This window comes from Mus musculus, chromosome 14, assembly GCF_000001635.26.
Source record: "Mus musculus strain C57BL/6J chromosome 14, GRCm38.p6 C57BL/6J".
In the NCBI taxonomy this organism is placed as follows: domain Eukaryota; kingdom Metazoa; phylum Chordata; class Mammalia; order Rodentia; family Muridae; genus Mus; species Mus musculus.
This window is the reverse complement of record NC_000080.6, coordinates 13,151,320-13,164,241: the sequence shown is the minus strand read 5'-3', so window position 1 is coordinate 13,164,241 and position 12,922 is coordinate 13,151,320. Positions and strand designations below refer to the sequence as shown.

General features: G+C 40.7%; 1 long non-coding RNA gene across 1 annotated transcript in view; it reads left to right on the top strand.

Annotated features, from left to right (window-relative positions):
• Window positions 1–6,854, top strand: part of Gm5087 (predicted gene 5087) — a 127,251-nt gene extending 120,397 nt beyond the window's left edge. The window contains exon 4 of the long non-coding RNA NR_121588.1: window positions 5,170–6,854. This is a non-coding gene — a long non-coding RNA (predicted gene 5087). The remainder of the gene's footprint in view (window positions 1–5,169) is intronic.
• The last annotated feature ends 6,068 nt before the right edge of the window (window positions 6,855–12,922 follow it).

Genomic DNA, 12,922 nt, shown 5'->3' with positions numbered 1-12,922 from the left:
GAAAACTACACCTCAAAATAGCTCAATTATCCTCTGTGGCTGTTAACACTTCAATTTGCTTAGCATTATACGGTACTATTAGACTTTCAGGTGCAACTCCAAAAAACTGCATGCTTTGCTGTATACCAATCAGAGCCAACTGAGCCACTGAGGCAGGATAATAAACAAGTGTCTTGGCTGGGGAGATTTTTGGGTGTATCCATAACAGGGGAGCTCCCTGCCATAAAACCCCAGTGGGTTGCGACTCTGTTTGCAGTACGCACAAGATAAACTGTTTGGACTCATCTCGGCGTTTCAAGGCAGCACTCTGAATACGCTGTTCTACTAACAACAAAGCCTTCCTGGCAGCATCAGTAAGATATCTGGGAGAATTTAAATCTGTATTGCCTGGTAAGATATCATATAATTGCTGTAATTGTTTATTGGTCAAAGAGAGATAGGGTCGGACCCATTGAATATCTCCCAATAACTTTTGAAAATCATCTAGGGTGCATAATCCATGTGTGTGAAACTGAATCTTTTGAGGGGACACATATTTTGCTGTAATTTTTGTTCCTAAATAATTTACAACATCCTTTCGCACCTTTTCTGGGGCCACTACTAATTTCTGTTCCTTCAACTGTGTTACCACAAAGCTATAAGCTTCATCAAGCAAGGCATCCCTGGAAGTGGCAAGAAGTATATCATCCATATAGTGATAATATTTCACGTTTGGAAATCGCTCTCGAAGTCCTTTCAGAGCTGCATCAACATAGAGTTGACACATAGTGGGACTGTTTGCCATCCCTTGTGGCAGAACTGTCCACTCAAACCTTTTATCAGGTTCAGCATGATTTTGGGAGGGGACAGTAAAGGCAAATCTTACCATATCATCTGGATGCAACAGGATAGAGAAAAAAAACTTTAATATCTAAAACTATAATGGGCCAATTTCGGGGAAAAGCCAAAGGCAATGGTAGTCCCCTCTGTACAGGCCCCATCAAGATCATTTGCTTATTTATTTCTCTCAAATCATGCAAATATCTCCATTTTCCTGATTTTTTTCTTTATAACAAATATTGGAGTATTCCAGGGAGATGTAGAGGGCCGAATATGTCCCAACTCCAATTGTTCTTGTACCAGCTCTTTCCCGGCTTTTAATTTTTCGGAGGGGAGTGGCCACTGAGGAACCCATACTGGATCCTCACTCTTCCATGTAATAGGTAATGCTCCCTCAGTGGCCCCTAGAAAAAACCCAGTCCAGCCCGATCATTCTTTTTGCGAACCGGCACTGGAGAGGTTCTACCTTGCAGAAATTGCCCTAACCCTTTTCCGGGAATATATCCCATGTCCAGCATCATGTCATGAGCCTTGCTGCCATAGCCTCCTTAATTAGTCAGAACAAAGCCCATCTGAGTCATCATATCACGGCCCCACAGAGAGACCAGAACAGCCAACACATATGGCTGAAACTGTCCAGAATGCCCTTCCTCATCCTTCCAATATAGGAAGTGGGAACTGATTTCGGGCATCTGAGTGTACCCGAGTCCTCTTAGAGTTTGTTCTGACTGTTTCTTAGGCCAACCTCTGGTACTGATGATACTACGATCAGCACCAGTATCTAGGATACCAGATATAGGTTTTCCTTCAATCCTGAGCTTCAATAGGGGTCAGGTATCAAAATTTAGAGAGCAAAATATATTGGAGGTCCCAGTGGAACCAAATCCCTTGTCTCCCCGTTCTGAATCTTTGGCTGGAAATTGAGAGTGACAGCTGGGCAAAAGGAGTAATTGAGCTATTCTATCACCAGGGGAAATGGCGACAATGCCTCTAGGGGAAGGTACCATAATCTTAACCTTTCCTGTAAAATCAGAATCAATTACTCCTGGATGAACTATTAATCCTTGCATGGTAACAGAGCTCCTTCCAAAAATCAGTCCCACTGTATCAGCTGGCAGTGGGCCTTTAAAGTCTGTGTCTACCAGGTGGACTCCCATGCGGGGTGTTAATATAAGTCAGGTGGTGGAACAGAGGTCAAGTCCTGCACTCCCTGTTGTTGCTCTCCGGGGTGACTCCATTGCATCGGTGGCCTCAAACTGGGCCATCCCTCGGCTACTGCCCCATATATTTGAGGGCCCTGGGGTCGGGGCCCCTTTTCAAGTTTTTTGGCCGTGCACCACAATATCCAGGAGCAAGAGGCTGTCCATGAATATCTTTAACTGACCTACACTCACTGACCCAATGATTTCCTTTTTTGCTTCTAGAACATAATCCGGACACTTTTGGTCGCTAGTTTCTGGCACCACTCAATTGGGGACATTGACATTTCATGTGGCCTGGCTGTCCACATTTAAAAGAGTTATTATCATTCTGGCTGCCTTTTCCTTGTGACATCTGTATGACAGCGGCAGCCAGTCCAGAATTAGAAAGAGGTCCTCCTATTTCTCTGCATATTTTCATCCAGACCTCTAATCCTTTATGCTTATATGGATTAATTGCTCACCTGCATTCTTTGGTACACTGTTCAAAAATCAGCTGCTTCAGTAGAGGCATGACAGCATCAGGGTCTCCAAAAACATGGCCTCCTGCCTCTACAAGACGAGCCACTAAGTCAGCAAAGGGCTCTGTGGGCCCCTGAACAATCTTGGTCAGGTTTCCACTCACCTCTCCTCTATTCGGAAGAGACGCCCATGCTTTAGTCCCTATGTTATTAATTTGCTCATACATTTGGATGGGATAATTAGTTTGAGCTGCTACAAATCTCCCTTGTCCCAGCAGCATGTCTTGATCCCAGGCTGGCTGGCCATTGCCAGCGTTGATCCCTGCTTGCTCAGCAGCAAACTCAATGAAAAATGCCTTCCAGTCTAGATATTGGCCTGGTGATAAGCAGACATGAGCCAGATTCTGCCAATCGTTTGGAATCATGCAGTAGCGGTGCAGGTTCTCTAATTGTGCTCTTACAAAAGCAGCGCTGACACCGTAAGTACAAACCCCTTCCGCTAATCTTTGAACAATCTTCCAATCAAGTGGCTCGTGATAATGACCTCCCTGTGCATCCTGAACTACAGGAAAGCAATGGGCTCACAGTTCCCTCCAGGTTTCTGGATGCAGACTACACCCCGATGCTCTGTCAGGGGCATACGGAGGCGGCCACAGCGGCCCTGGCACCAAAGACTCTACCTTCATTTTCACTTTCTCTAGACTGTCGGCTATGCTCTCCAGATCCTCCTCAGATATATCCACATCACTGGAACTTCCTTCTGTCTCTGACTTTTGGGATCGCTCCTCTCTCACCCGATTCAGTGCCTCATTTCACTTTTGGAGTTCAGCTCCACATCTTTCCTTATCCTCGATACAATTCTGTACTAGCTTCCACACTGGCAGCACTCCTTTTTAGTGAGAACTTGCTGTTCTTCTGAAAACTTCAAGTCCTTCCTAACTTCTCACAACTGATCCCTGTAAGATGTCCTGATACGGAGAACCAAGGAGCAACCTGATCCACTGCTTTTAAAAAGTTCTCCAGGGTCTCCTTTTTCAGCCCAATTCCTTTCACTTTCAGCAAGTCCTTAAGGGCTTGGTGCACTGTTTGATCTGAGGTTGAATTTCCCATGGTGCTTGGTGCAACTTGTTCCAAAACCAGGAACCTTATAGTCTCAATCTGAGAACTTAAATTGTCCCACTTACCTGGGAACTTACCAGCTAGCTACCCTGACTGTGATGAGTTCTGAATGTAGAGAAGGTTCCCCGTATGGGCCACCATTTGTCACTTCTGTCTCCGACCAGCAGAAAAGAGCAACAACACAGCGTTCTTCTCAAAGCAGTTTATTCAGGAACCTTTCAACATGCATGCAGGAATCTCTCTGCAGGAATCTCTCTCCTTCTCCCACGCCCTCAATCACAATCCCTTATATAATCCCTCAACCACACCCCATCAGCCCAGTCCACGTAACAGCAGTCCATTGGCCAGAATCATCACTCATCATATGGTCCGATCTTGCATCATGGTGCACCTGCGCAGCTCTCACGATGAACGTGGCTTATTTTCAGGTGTATGAGGAAGTTGGGTGCAAGTCATAAGACTTGGCTGCAGTCCCGGGCACCATCTTGGCACTGCTGCCACACCCGCTCCTCACAGTTGGCCTTACAACAAGTAGAAAGAGTTACTTAAAAACAACTTGTTACTTATATAGATTATTCTCTGCCTTTACAATTGTTGATTTTTAATATGACTCACACAGGGCCTTTTGAGGTCAATTGCCTCAGTCTGTGGAACTTGTCACAGAGATTCTACTAGAGATGATGTGGCACAAACACCATTCTTGCTCGAAAAAAATTCTATTTATATTGGTCACATAAAAGCTCATTCTGATCTTCCCGGACCTTTAACTGTAGACAATGATTGTATTGACAAATCTTTGATAGGAGAAGCTTTAATTTTAGATCCTATTGTTTTGGCTAAATATGATCACTATAAAATTCATCTTTCTACTCATACCTTAAGGCTCCTACATAAGATTGCTAAGGAGCAAACTAGAATGATTTTAAAGCAATGTTCTTCTTGCGCTCCATTCTTGCCTGTACCTGATTATGGTGTAAATCCCAGAGGTTTACTGCCTAATGATTTGTGGCAAATGGATGTTACACATGTTCCACAATTTGGTAAATTATCTTATGCTCATGTAGTTATTGATACTTATTCTCATTTTTGTGTTGCTAATGCATTAACAAAAGAAAAAGTTTCTCATGTTTGTACACATCTTTTGTCATGTTTCTCTATTTTGGGAATACCAAAGGTAATTAAGACTGATAATGGACAAGCCTGTACCAGTAAAGCTTTCCAAAGATTTTGCATGAAATTTGCCATTGTTTTAAAAACAGGAATTCCTTATAATCCTCAGGGACAGGGAATAGTTGAGAAGGTGAATGGTCTTTTAAAAGCTCATTTGAAGAAATTAAAAAGGGGGACATGGGGATTTAAGGATACCCCAAAATTTCTTCTTTCTCATACCTTGTTTACTTTAAATTTTTTAAATTTGGTTGCTGATGGGTTGTCTGCACCTGATAGGAATTGGCATCCTGAAGATAAAGTAAAACCTTTAGTCTATTGGAAAGATCTGATGGACAGCTCATTACACAGCCCAGATCCTGTACTCTTATGGAGCTGTGGGTATGTTTGTGTTTTCCCAACAGACGCACCTTCCCCTTGATGGTTGCCATACAGGTGTGTAGGCCATGGCGAAAACCAAGATGGAAAATTAAGAAAACAGATGTCTCATCTTTCCCTTCAGTGCCACCTCCAGGAACCTCGAATGATAACTTCTATGACAGTACATGATCGAATGCAGCTGATTGCCCTGTTGATTAGCATTATCTTGATGTTACATCGAGGCTGCTCTGCAGAAGTTTATTGGGCGTATGTTCCAAATCCAACTATAATTCATCCTGTCACTTGGGATGAGACTGTAGATATTCCTGTTTATGTCAATCAAACCAAATATTTAGGAGAGTATTCTGATGGTCATATATTACAATTTCATGCCTTTTTAAATTATTCTGGTAAATATGAAGGATCTTTGTTGTGTTTTGGCAAGAACTTGACTGAAAATTGTGAACAAGTTAACATAGAAGATGATGGGACAATAATTTTAATGCAGGCATACATTGGGCCCTGGACTTTCATTATCTGATATTAAATGATACTAGAAGAAGCCCCGGATGTCCTCCACAATGGATTCCTGTATAGAGGACTGTTTTGCCCCCGAAATTGGATTTTTCTCCCTTTTGCTCTAATACCACCTTGTGTGATTGAAATATTTTGGATTATACTAATCATCATCCTATTAATTTGGTTTATGGGATTTGGACAAAAAATAATGAAACTTATTTTTCTTCATTGTGGAAAGCCATTGCAGCCCTTGGGATGATAAGAGTTAAGAGAATTAACAGCACCTGGATTCCTTTCGGGAACATCATGGCATTTCAGGATGAACAAAATAAGACTGAAATGTTTGTACGTGAGTGTGTTTCAGAACCATATGCCTTTTTGAGTGGGAATTTATTGATAGATAATAATACTGTTAATTGTAGTAATTGTCAAATAACTAATTGTGTTAATTCTACTTTAAATAATTTTTGATTGTGAAGCAACCTGATTATGTGTATTTACTAGTTAATTTAACTAAGGATTGGTATGATGATAAAGGCCTAGCAATTCTTGAGCATACAACCACAGAATTGTTGTTACGATCTAAAAGGGTCATAGGCATGATTATAGCAGAAATTGCTTCTGTGTCCTTAGTACAAAATATACATACTGCAGCATATGTTAATAGCTTGGCTATTAATGTTACAAAAGCCTTATATGCTCAAGAAGAATGGGATGAAAAAAAATTGAAATGAGAGTGAATTCTTTAAAGGATACAGTTGATTTATTGGGTCGATTCGACAACTGCAGATTATGGCTACCCGAGAATAACTCATTTGTCATGCTGAATTTAAGACCATTTTTGTTACCCCAGTTCCATATGATGATACTAAGTTCTCATTGGATAAGATACAAAACCATTTACAAGGAGTATGGGATAATTCTAATACGTCCCTTGATTTAAATGAGTTAAAAAAACATATTCAAGATATTATGAACACTCCACAAATTGATATTAGCATTGAGGAACAGACTAAAACCTTTGTTGATGCTCTTAAATCTGCTTTTCCATCCTTTACATCTTTTAAAAATTGGATAATTGGTGTTATAATTATGGCAGGATTATTAATAATGGGATGTATTTTATTTCCCTATTTAATTTGTGGGGCAGTGCAACAGACTGATAAAAGCTTGATTGAAGTGAAGAAGTTAAAACTTACTGTGGAAAAGGATCATCTGCCTCCCATGTTCATTTAATTAAAGAAAAAAGGGTGGAATGAGGAGAACAATGGCTTCCCTTTGGTTCTGGCCTGAAAGAGTCAGAGCAGTTAATTGGAGGAAAGTTCAGGGGCCGTCCCTCCTGGAAGAGAGGGATGTCCTAACATAACTTTCTGTGGGCCAGAGTTTTTCCTTGTTCCTAGTCAAGAGTTAATATTTATCCAGAGTGGAGGATGCCCTTGGGTCTGCTGATAAACAGTTCCTCCTTCTGAAGAATGTTCTTGTTATGAGACAATGACTCCAAAAATGATAATATTGTGTGCCAGGTGCAACTAAGTAAAGATGTTATCTTTTGAGCAAAAATTGCAAAGTCATACCCCATGTTTATAAGCTGAAGAAATCAGTAAAGCTTTGCTACTTGCCACCAGAGCAGTAGTCTGTCTGTCTCTTTAAAGTAGTCTCGAAGCTGGTCTTCGTCACACAGATACACAGAAAGACAGATAACCAGACAGCTAGGCATACAGATGCTGAGAAATTGAAAAATGCATGAGTTTTACATTTTTGTCTCAAGGTGTTTGAGAGGACAGTTGCTTTGGGGTTCAGTGGATGACATATTGTTCTTCCAGTACTCTCCCATCTTACAATTGGAGGAGCTTTTGTTATTTCTTGTCTAGTGCAGCTATGATTTAAACTAGAAACAGCTTGACCTTTAGAAAAAAAATCAGTGTATTCAGAAACCAAAATTAATCAAGGGTCTAAGCCAGAAAACAACACACCATGATTTCAATATGTTTGGAGACTCAAAGCCTCTCTGTATCCAGTCAGCTAACACTGCTATGAGTTCCTGTCATTTCATTCAAAGGCAGTTTAACATGGCTCTGTGACAGGGACACTCAGCTGAAATCCTTTTGCTATAATCATATGATAGGTGGGAGAAGCTAACATCAGGTTTAAGAATGTAGACATTTGTCAGGAAGCCATGGGCTTGGTTCACATTCTAGTGACCACATGTGGCAGTATACTTGACTGCCAGCTTGATTGGATTAATGAGAGATATAACATGTCACTTCAGGGTGTGTGAGGACATTTCCAAATGTACCTATATCCAGATAGCCCTGATCTACTTATAGGTTGATCCCCTGGTGGGTTTTTAACATGATGATATCATTGGAAGGTGATGAGAAAGGGGAACTGAACCCATCAAGTGGGCCATTGAGACTTCATTTGTGGGGTAAGACTTTGCTCCAGCTCCTGTATTGCTATTTCTCTGCTTTCTGATCACCATATTGTGACTGGCTTTGCTCCACCATGATGGACTAAAATGTGAACTGAAAAAAACCTCTTAAGTTGTCACAGTGAGGAGAAAAGCAATTAAATCAATGGGTCTGGGAGCTGCTGCCAAATGGCCTTTGGAAGGCGAATTTAGAGGGAACAAAGGAGTGGAACCCACTCAGATGGTACCAGCACACATGTCACATTGCCACACAACATACTGTTTGTCATTTCCATGCTCCATCATGCATGAGGGCATCTTATATCGCCCTTTGTCCCCCAGTCTGTGCCTATCTTCCTCTCTCTCTTCAGTGCCCTTATCTTACTCTTCTAACATGCTGTATACTTTCCAAGTCCCTAACAGAAACTTGGGCCCCTCTGGTAAGCTCAGCATACCAGAGACAGCTCTGCACATTTCCCATTGCCTCAACTGCTTTGCCCCTGGTGCCCAAGTCACAATACTAAGCATTGGAAGCAGTCATATATGCAAAAATGCTCAATAAAAAGTAATTCCATTGCAAAAAGTTGAGCTGGTCAGAAAGAGGATGGCTGTTATTGTAATAGTTTTCCAACTAGACCTAATTGTCTCTAGGTTTGTTCTTCCACTATGACCTACAAAAGAACCCATGCCAGGAAAAGCCAGTGATCAATGAGTTTGCAATAAAAGCTGGAAATACAAAAGCTACAGATTTCAATGTTCCAGTCAATAAAATGCTCTCCCAGGCCTTACAGAAAGAAAGTGAGCTGGAGAGTTAGCCAATTTCCCAGCAAATGATTGAAAATTATTGTGTTCTCTGAAAAATGTATGTATAGTATTTTTCTCTGACTTCACCCAGGAATGTAATTAACCAGAGAGCTCTCAGCACTGCAACCAAACATCAATATTCCATTTCTCAGTTTCTCAAATAGCTATGTAGACTTGGCCCCATGTTCTACTTTCAATGCCTTCAATTATTTAATGTCATGCTCCGCCATCCAAAGCCTGCTGTTTATTATCTGTGAGCCTCGCATCATTTCTTCAGCCACCAGGCTGTCCGAGCTATAATTTTCAACCCACTCCACTGGCATTTGTTGTATAACTTCAATTCCAAATACTGGTTAATTTGGCTATGGGAAATCAAGGGTCTAAGCAACTTGGCTGGAATAGTATGGAGTTTTGTTTAACAAGCATATTCAACTCATTTCTGTTTTTAAGTATGATGGGATTGAGGTATGTTTCTTAGAATGGATCATCCCAACCTTGCATAACCACAGAGCCTTGGATTTGGGAGTCAGCAAAGGGTGTAGGTTTTGGGAGCAGCTAGAGATTGATTTTGAATTCTGTTCAATACCTTGTGGCATTATTGAACAAATAGATCTCAGGATTTTCTTTAGGCAACAGGGAAAACAATCCTACTTTGCAAAATCGTTGCCTGTCTGTCAAGTACAGTGTTCACACAACACCCAGCATCTCACATAACAGTGGCAATGTATTGAGTTAAATTATCAAGACCTTGACTGACCAATCTTTGTTGTTTGAAGGTAGTTTATCTTTGGTAGGTTTTTCCCTGGATCAGTTATTTGAAATCACTGTCTGCCCAGCTTATGGTGAACTTCACTCTTTCCCAGGCTTCACATCCAAACAAAGATTTGTTTTCAGAACATAGTTCTTCCAGTCTTCTACTTACATTTCTTAGAGTAAATTAATCTTGCAAGACCTACGGCATTTATCAAATAAAATGGTTTCTTAAGAGAATCATTATAAGGATAATTTATTGAATTTTCTTTTAAATTAATGTTTTTAAACTTTTAACACTTTAAATAATCTTGCATGCGATATATATACATTGTGCGTGTATGTGTGTATGTGTGTGTGTGTATTTGTGTGTGTGTTCAGAGGATAACAGTGACTATCAGTCTTCAGCTACCATCTTGCTTGCAACAGTCCCTTGTTTTTCTGCTGTGTGTGCCAGGCTAGCTAATTCTCTAGATTTTTTCTGGGGATTCTCCTGTACCTGCCTCCTGTCTTCCTTCAGGGATCACTGAATTACAGACTTGCATTGCTTTGTCTGGCTTTACAAGGGATTTGGAAGTTCAAATTCAGATACCAAGCTGGCATGTCAAGCACTTCACTGGTAAGCCATATCTGCAGCTCAGACACATTTGTTTTAAAACATATTTTATGTGCCTATAAACAAAAAGCCTAATCATTAAAAGGAAAAATAAAAGAGAACCTAAGCAATGCTATGAAGGTTGTACAAACAGTATTCCCTGCTGAAGCCCTGAAACATGAGTCTTGCACTCTGTCTATCCCAAGGGAAGTCTGCAAGTACAGGAGGACTCAAAGCAATCAGTACTGGGCTCAGTCTTTCTCCTCAGAATTGGTACAGTGATTGCACTCTAAGGCTATTAGGTACATGTGATTCCTAAAAATGTCTTTCCTAGGGACAACAGCTTCTAGTCTCAGGGACACCAGACTCCTAGACTGGGCTACTTTAGTGGTGGAGACAAGGTTAGTATCACTATATCTCTGGTTAGCAATATCAGAGAATCCTGACAGATCTATCATTCTCTGCTGCACTGACCATTTTTGATAGTCTTTACCTGAGTGGGTAATGTCTTCGCATCAGACGCATCATTCCTGAAGGGCACTGACAGTGCTCTAGTGCCAGACTGCAGAAAGATGGTTTTATCCCCTCGATCTAAATGGGCTTCTCAGCAACATTTACTTTCTCTTAGACTTGTAGGATACAGGAAGGACAAGCATTGCTGGACTCTTGTCAGTTGGAACAAAGACTGTGAGACCCTCTTGGGATTCTGATTAGCCAGTAGGGCAAGTTTGGTATAGAGTAGGACTGAAGATTTCCAATATGCAAAAGCTAGGTCTCATTGGATTAGCCTACACTACAAGCAAATATCATTATTACATTATTGAACCCTTCAAAATATTTTAAAAATAAATCTTGTGATTGCTTAAAAAGTTCTTATGGAATAAGCATTCTATTTAGACAGGTTGTGAACTCATCCTTTCTAACTTCATTGCATAGGACTAATGCAAATTATAAAACTGAGCCACAACCAAATTCAATAGTCCATTTTCTTTTAGTTTATTCTAAACATATGCCAAAGCACCATTATTTTTGTGTGAGTGTCATTTTGCTTTTGTGCATATCACCATCTATAGAAACTTTTCTTAAGATACCATTTTATCAAAGCACTTTTTACTCTTGTAGAAGATGCAGGTTTGATTCTTGGAACCCACATAGTATCTCACAATCATCTGTAATTCCAGTTTCAGGGGGATTTGATATCACCTAATGCTAAGTCCTGAGTGCAATGTGGAAGGGATGGTGTGACATGGTTCCTGCCATGGAACAGAACCATCAGGGCATGGGCCTCCATGAGGGTTGTCAGTTGCTGGCTGTGAGATTTGTTTGTATAAACACACACACACACACACACACACACACACACACACACACTTCATGTTCCTCCTTCAAGAAATATTCTCCCTGCCAAGGTTATCAGAGAATGTCCCTGTCTGTCAAAGTTAATGACTCCATGATAATCAGAGACAGCCAGAATCTGAGAGGCAACAGTGTGTCTATATCCTTAGCAAAAATGGTAAATGATGAGACCTTCAGGATTATCCCTTAAAATAGTGTTAAAGAACTCTGAAAACATAAGCTCAATATATATATATACTCAACTATGCAAAATATAAGAATGCAATATGAATTATATGAGGGGCTTCAAGAACCTAACCAGCTGCACTATGAGCCAGCTTGCCAGAAAGATACAAAGGCAGGAAGATTCCGTAGTTTTAGGTCAGCCTGGGACAGAGTGAGGTTAGGACCAGGCACCAGGAATTGACATCTCAGAGTGAGAGCCCACCCAGCTAACTTATTGTCTGTGCTGACAAAGGCAGGCAGATCTCTGAATTCTTTTCCAATGGTAAAAGAGATGTGCTTGCTGAGTTTTTCTAGGACTCAATTGGCTGGATCCATGAGATGGTGATTCATGGGATGATCAAAAGGGAACCTGGAGTAATGGCTAAAATGATATGTAAATAAAAGAGTGGTCTTTTGATCTGCAAGAGATTAGCTATACAGAGAGTTTTTTCAGAAGTGAAAGCGAGAATGGTCTGGAGCATAGGGTTATTTGGAAAGCTGTCTCAAGCAGAACATAGGCTGACAGCTTGTACTCCATGATTTGACTTCAAGTCACTCCCCAACCCCCTTGCTCTCAAAACAAAACAAAACAAAACAAAACAAAAACAAAAAACCAAAAAAAAAAAAAAAAAAAACCACTCCTTTGTTGTGGATAGCCCTGGGGCTAATTATGTTTGATGTTAATTCTATTCTCCTGTAAGTAGCTACAAATAAGGGGTGAGTCAGTGCTCAGGTGATTTCCTGTAAACCTGCTTCCCACCTTAATTTGTAAAATAAAGGAGAGCTGATGATTGGGCAGATAAAAGGGAAGGTGGAGCAGAAGCACATGCACATGGCTTGGAGAAACTGCAAGTTCTAAGGGGTCTCAGATGTGGAAGATGGTAGTGTAGCCTTAGATTTGCCCAATCTAGGTGCACAGCATGTGATCATATTAACTGTGTTTTCATTGCAGGGGCATATTTGGGAGAAGATTTACTGCAACACCCTTCTCTCAGTAATCTGTCTTCAAGCAGAGGCTTGTCCTTGGCAACCTTATGATTTCCTTGGGTACCAAGTACACAGGTGGTACACATGCATACATAGATACAGGAAGAATACTCATACACAGAAAATAAAATAAATAAGTTTGAAAAAGTTAAAGCTTCCCACCTTTTCTTTT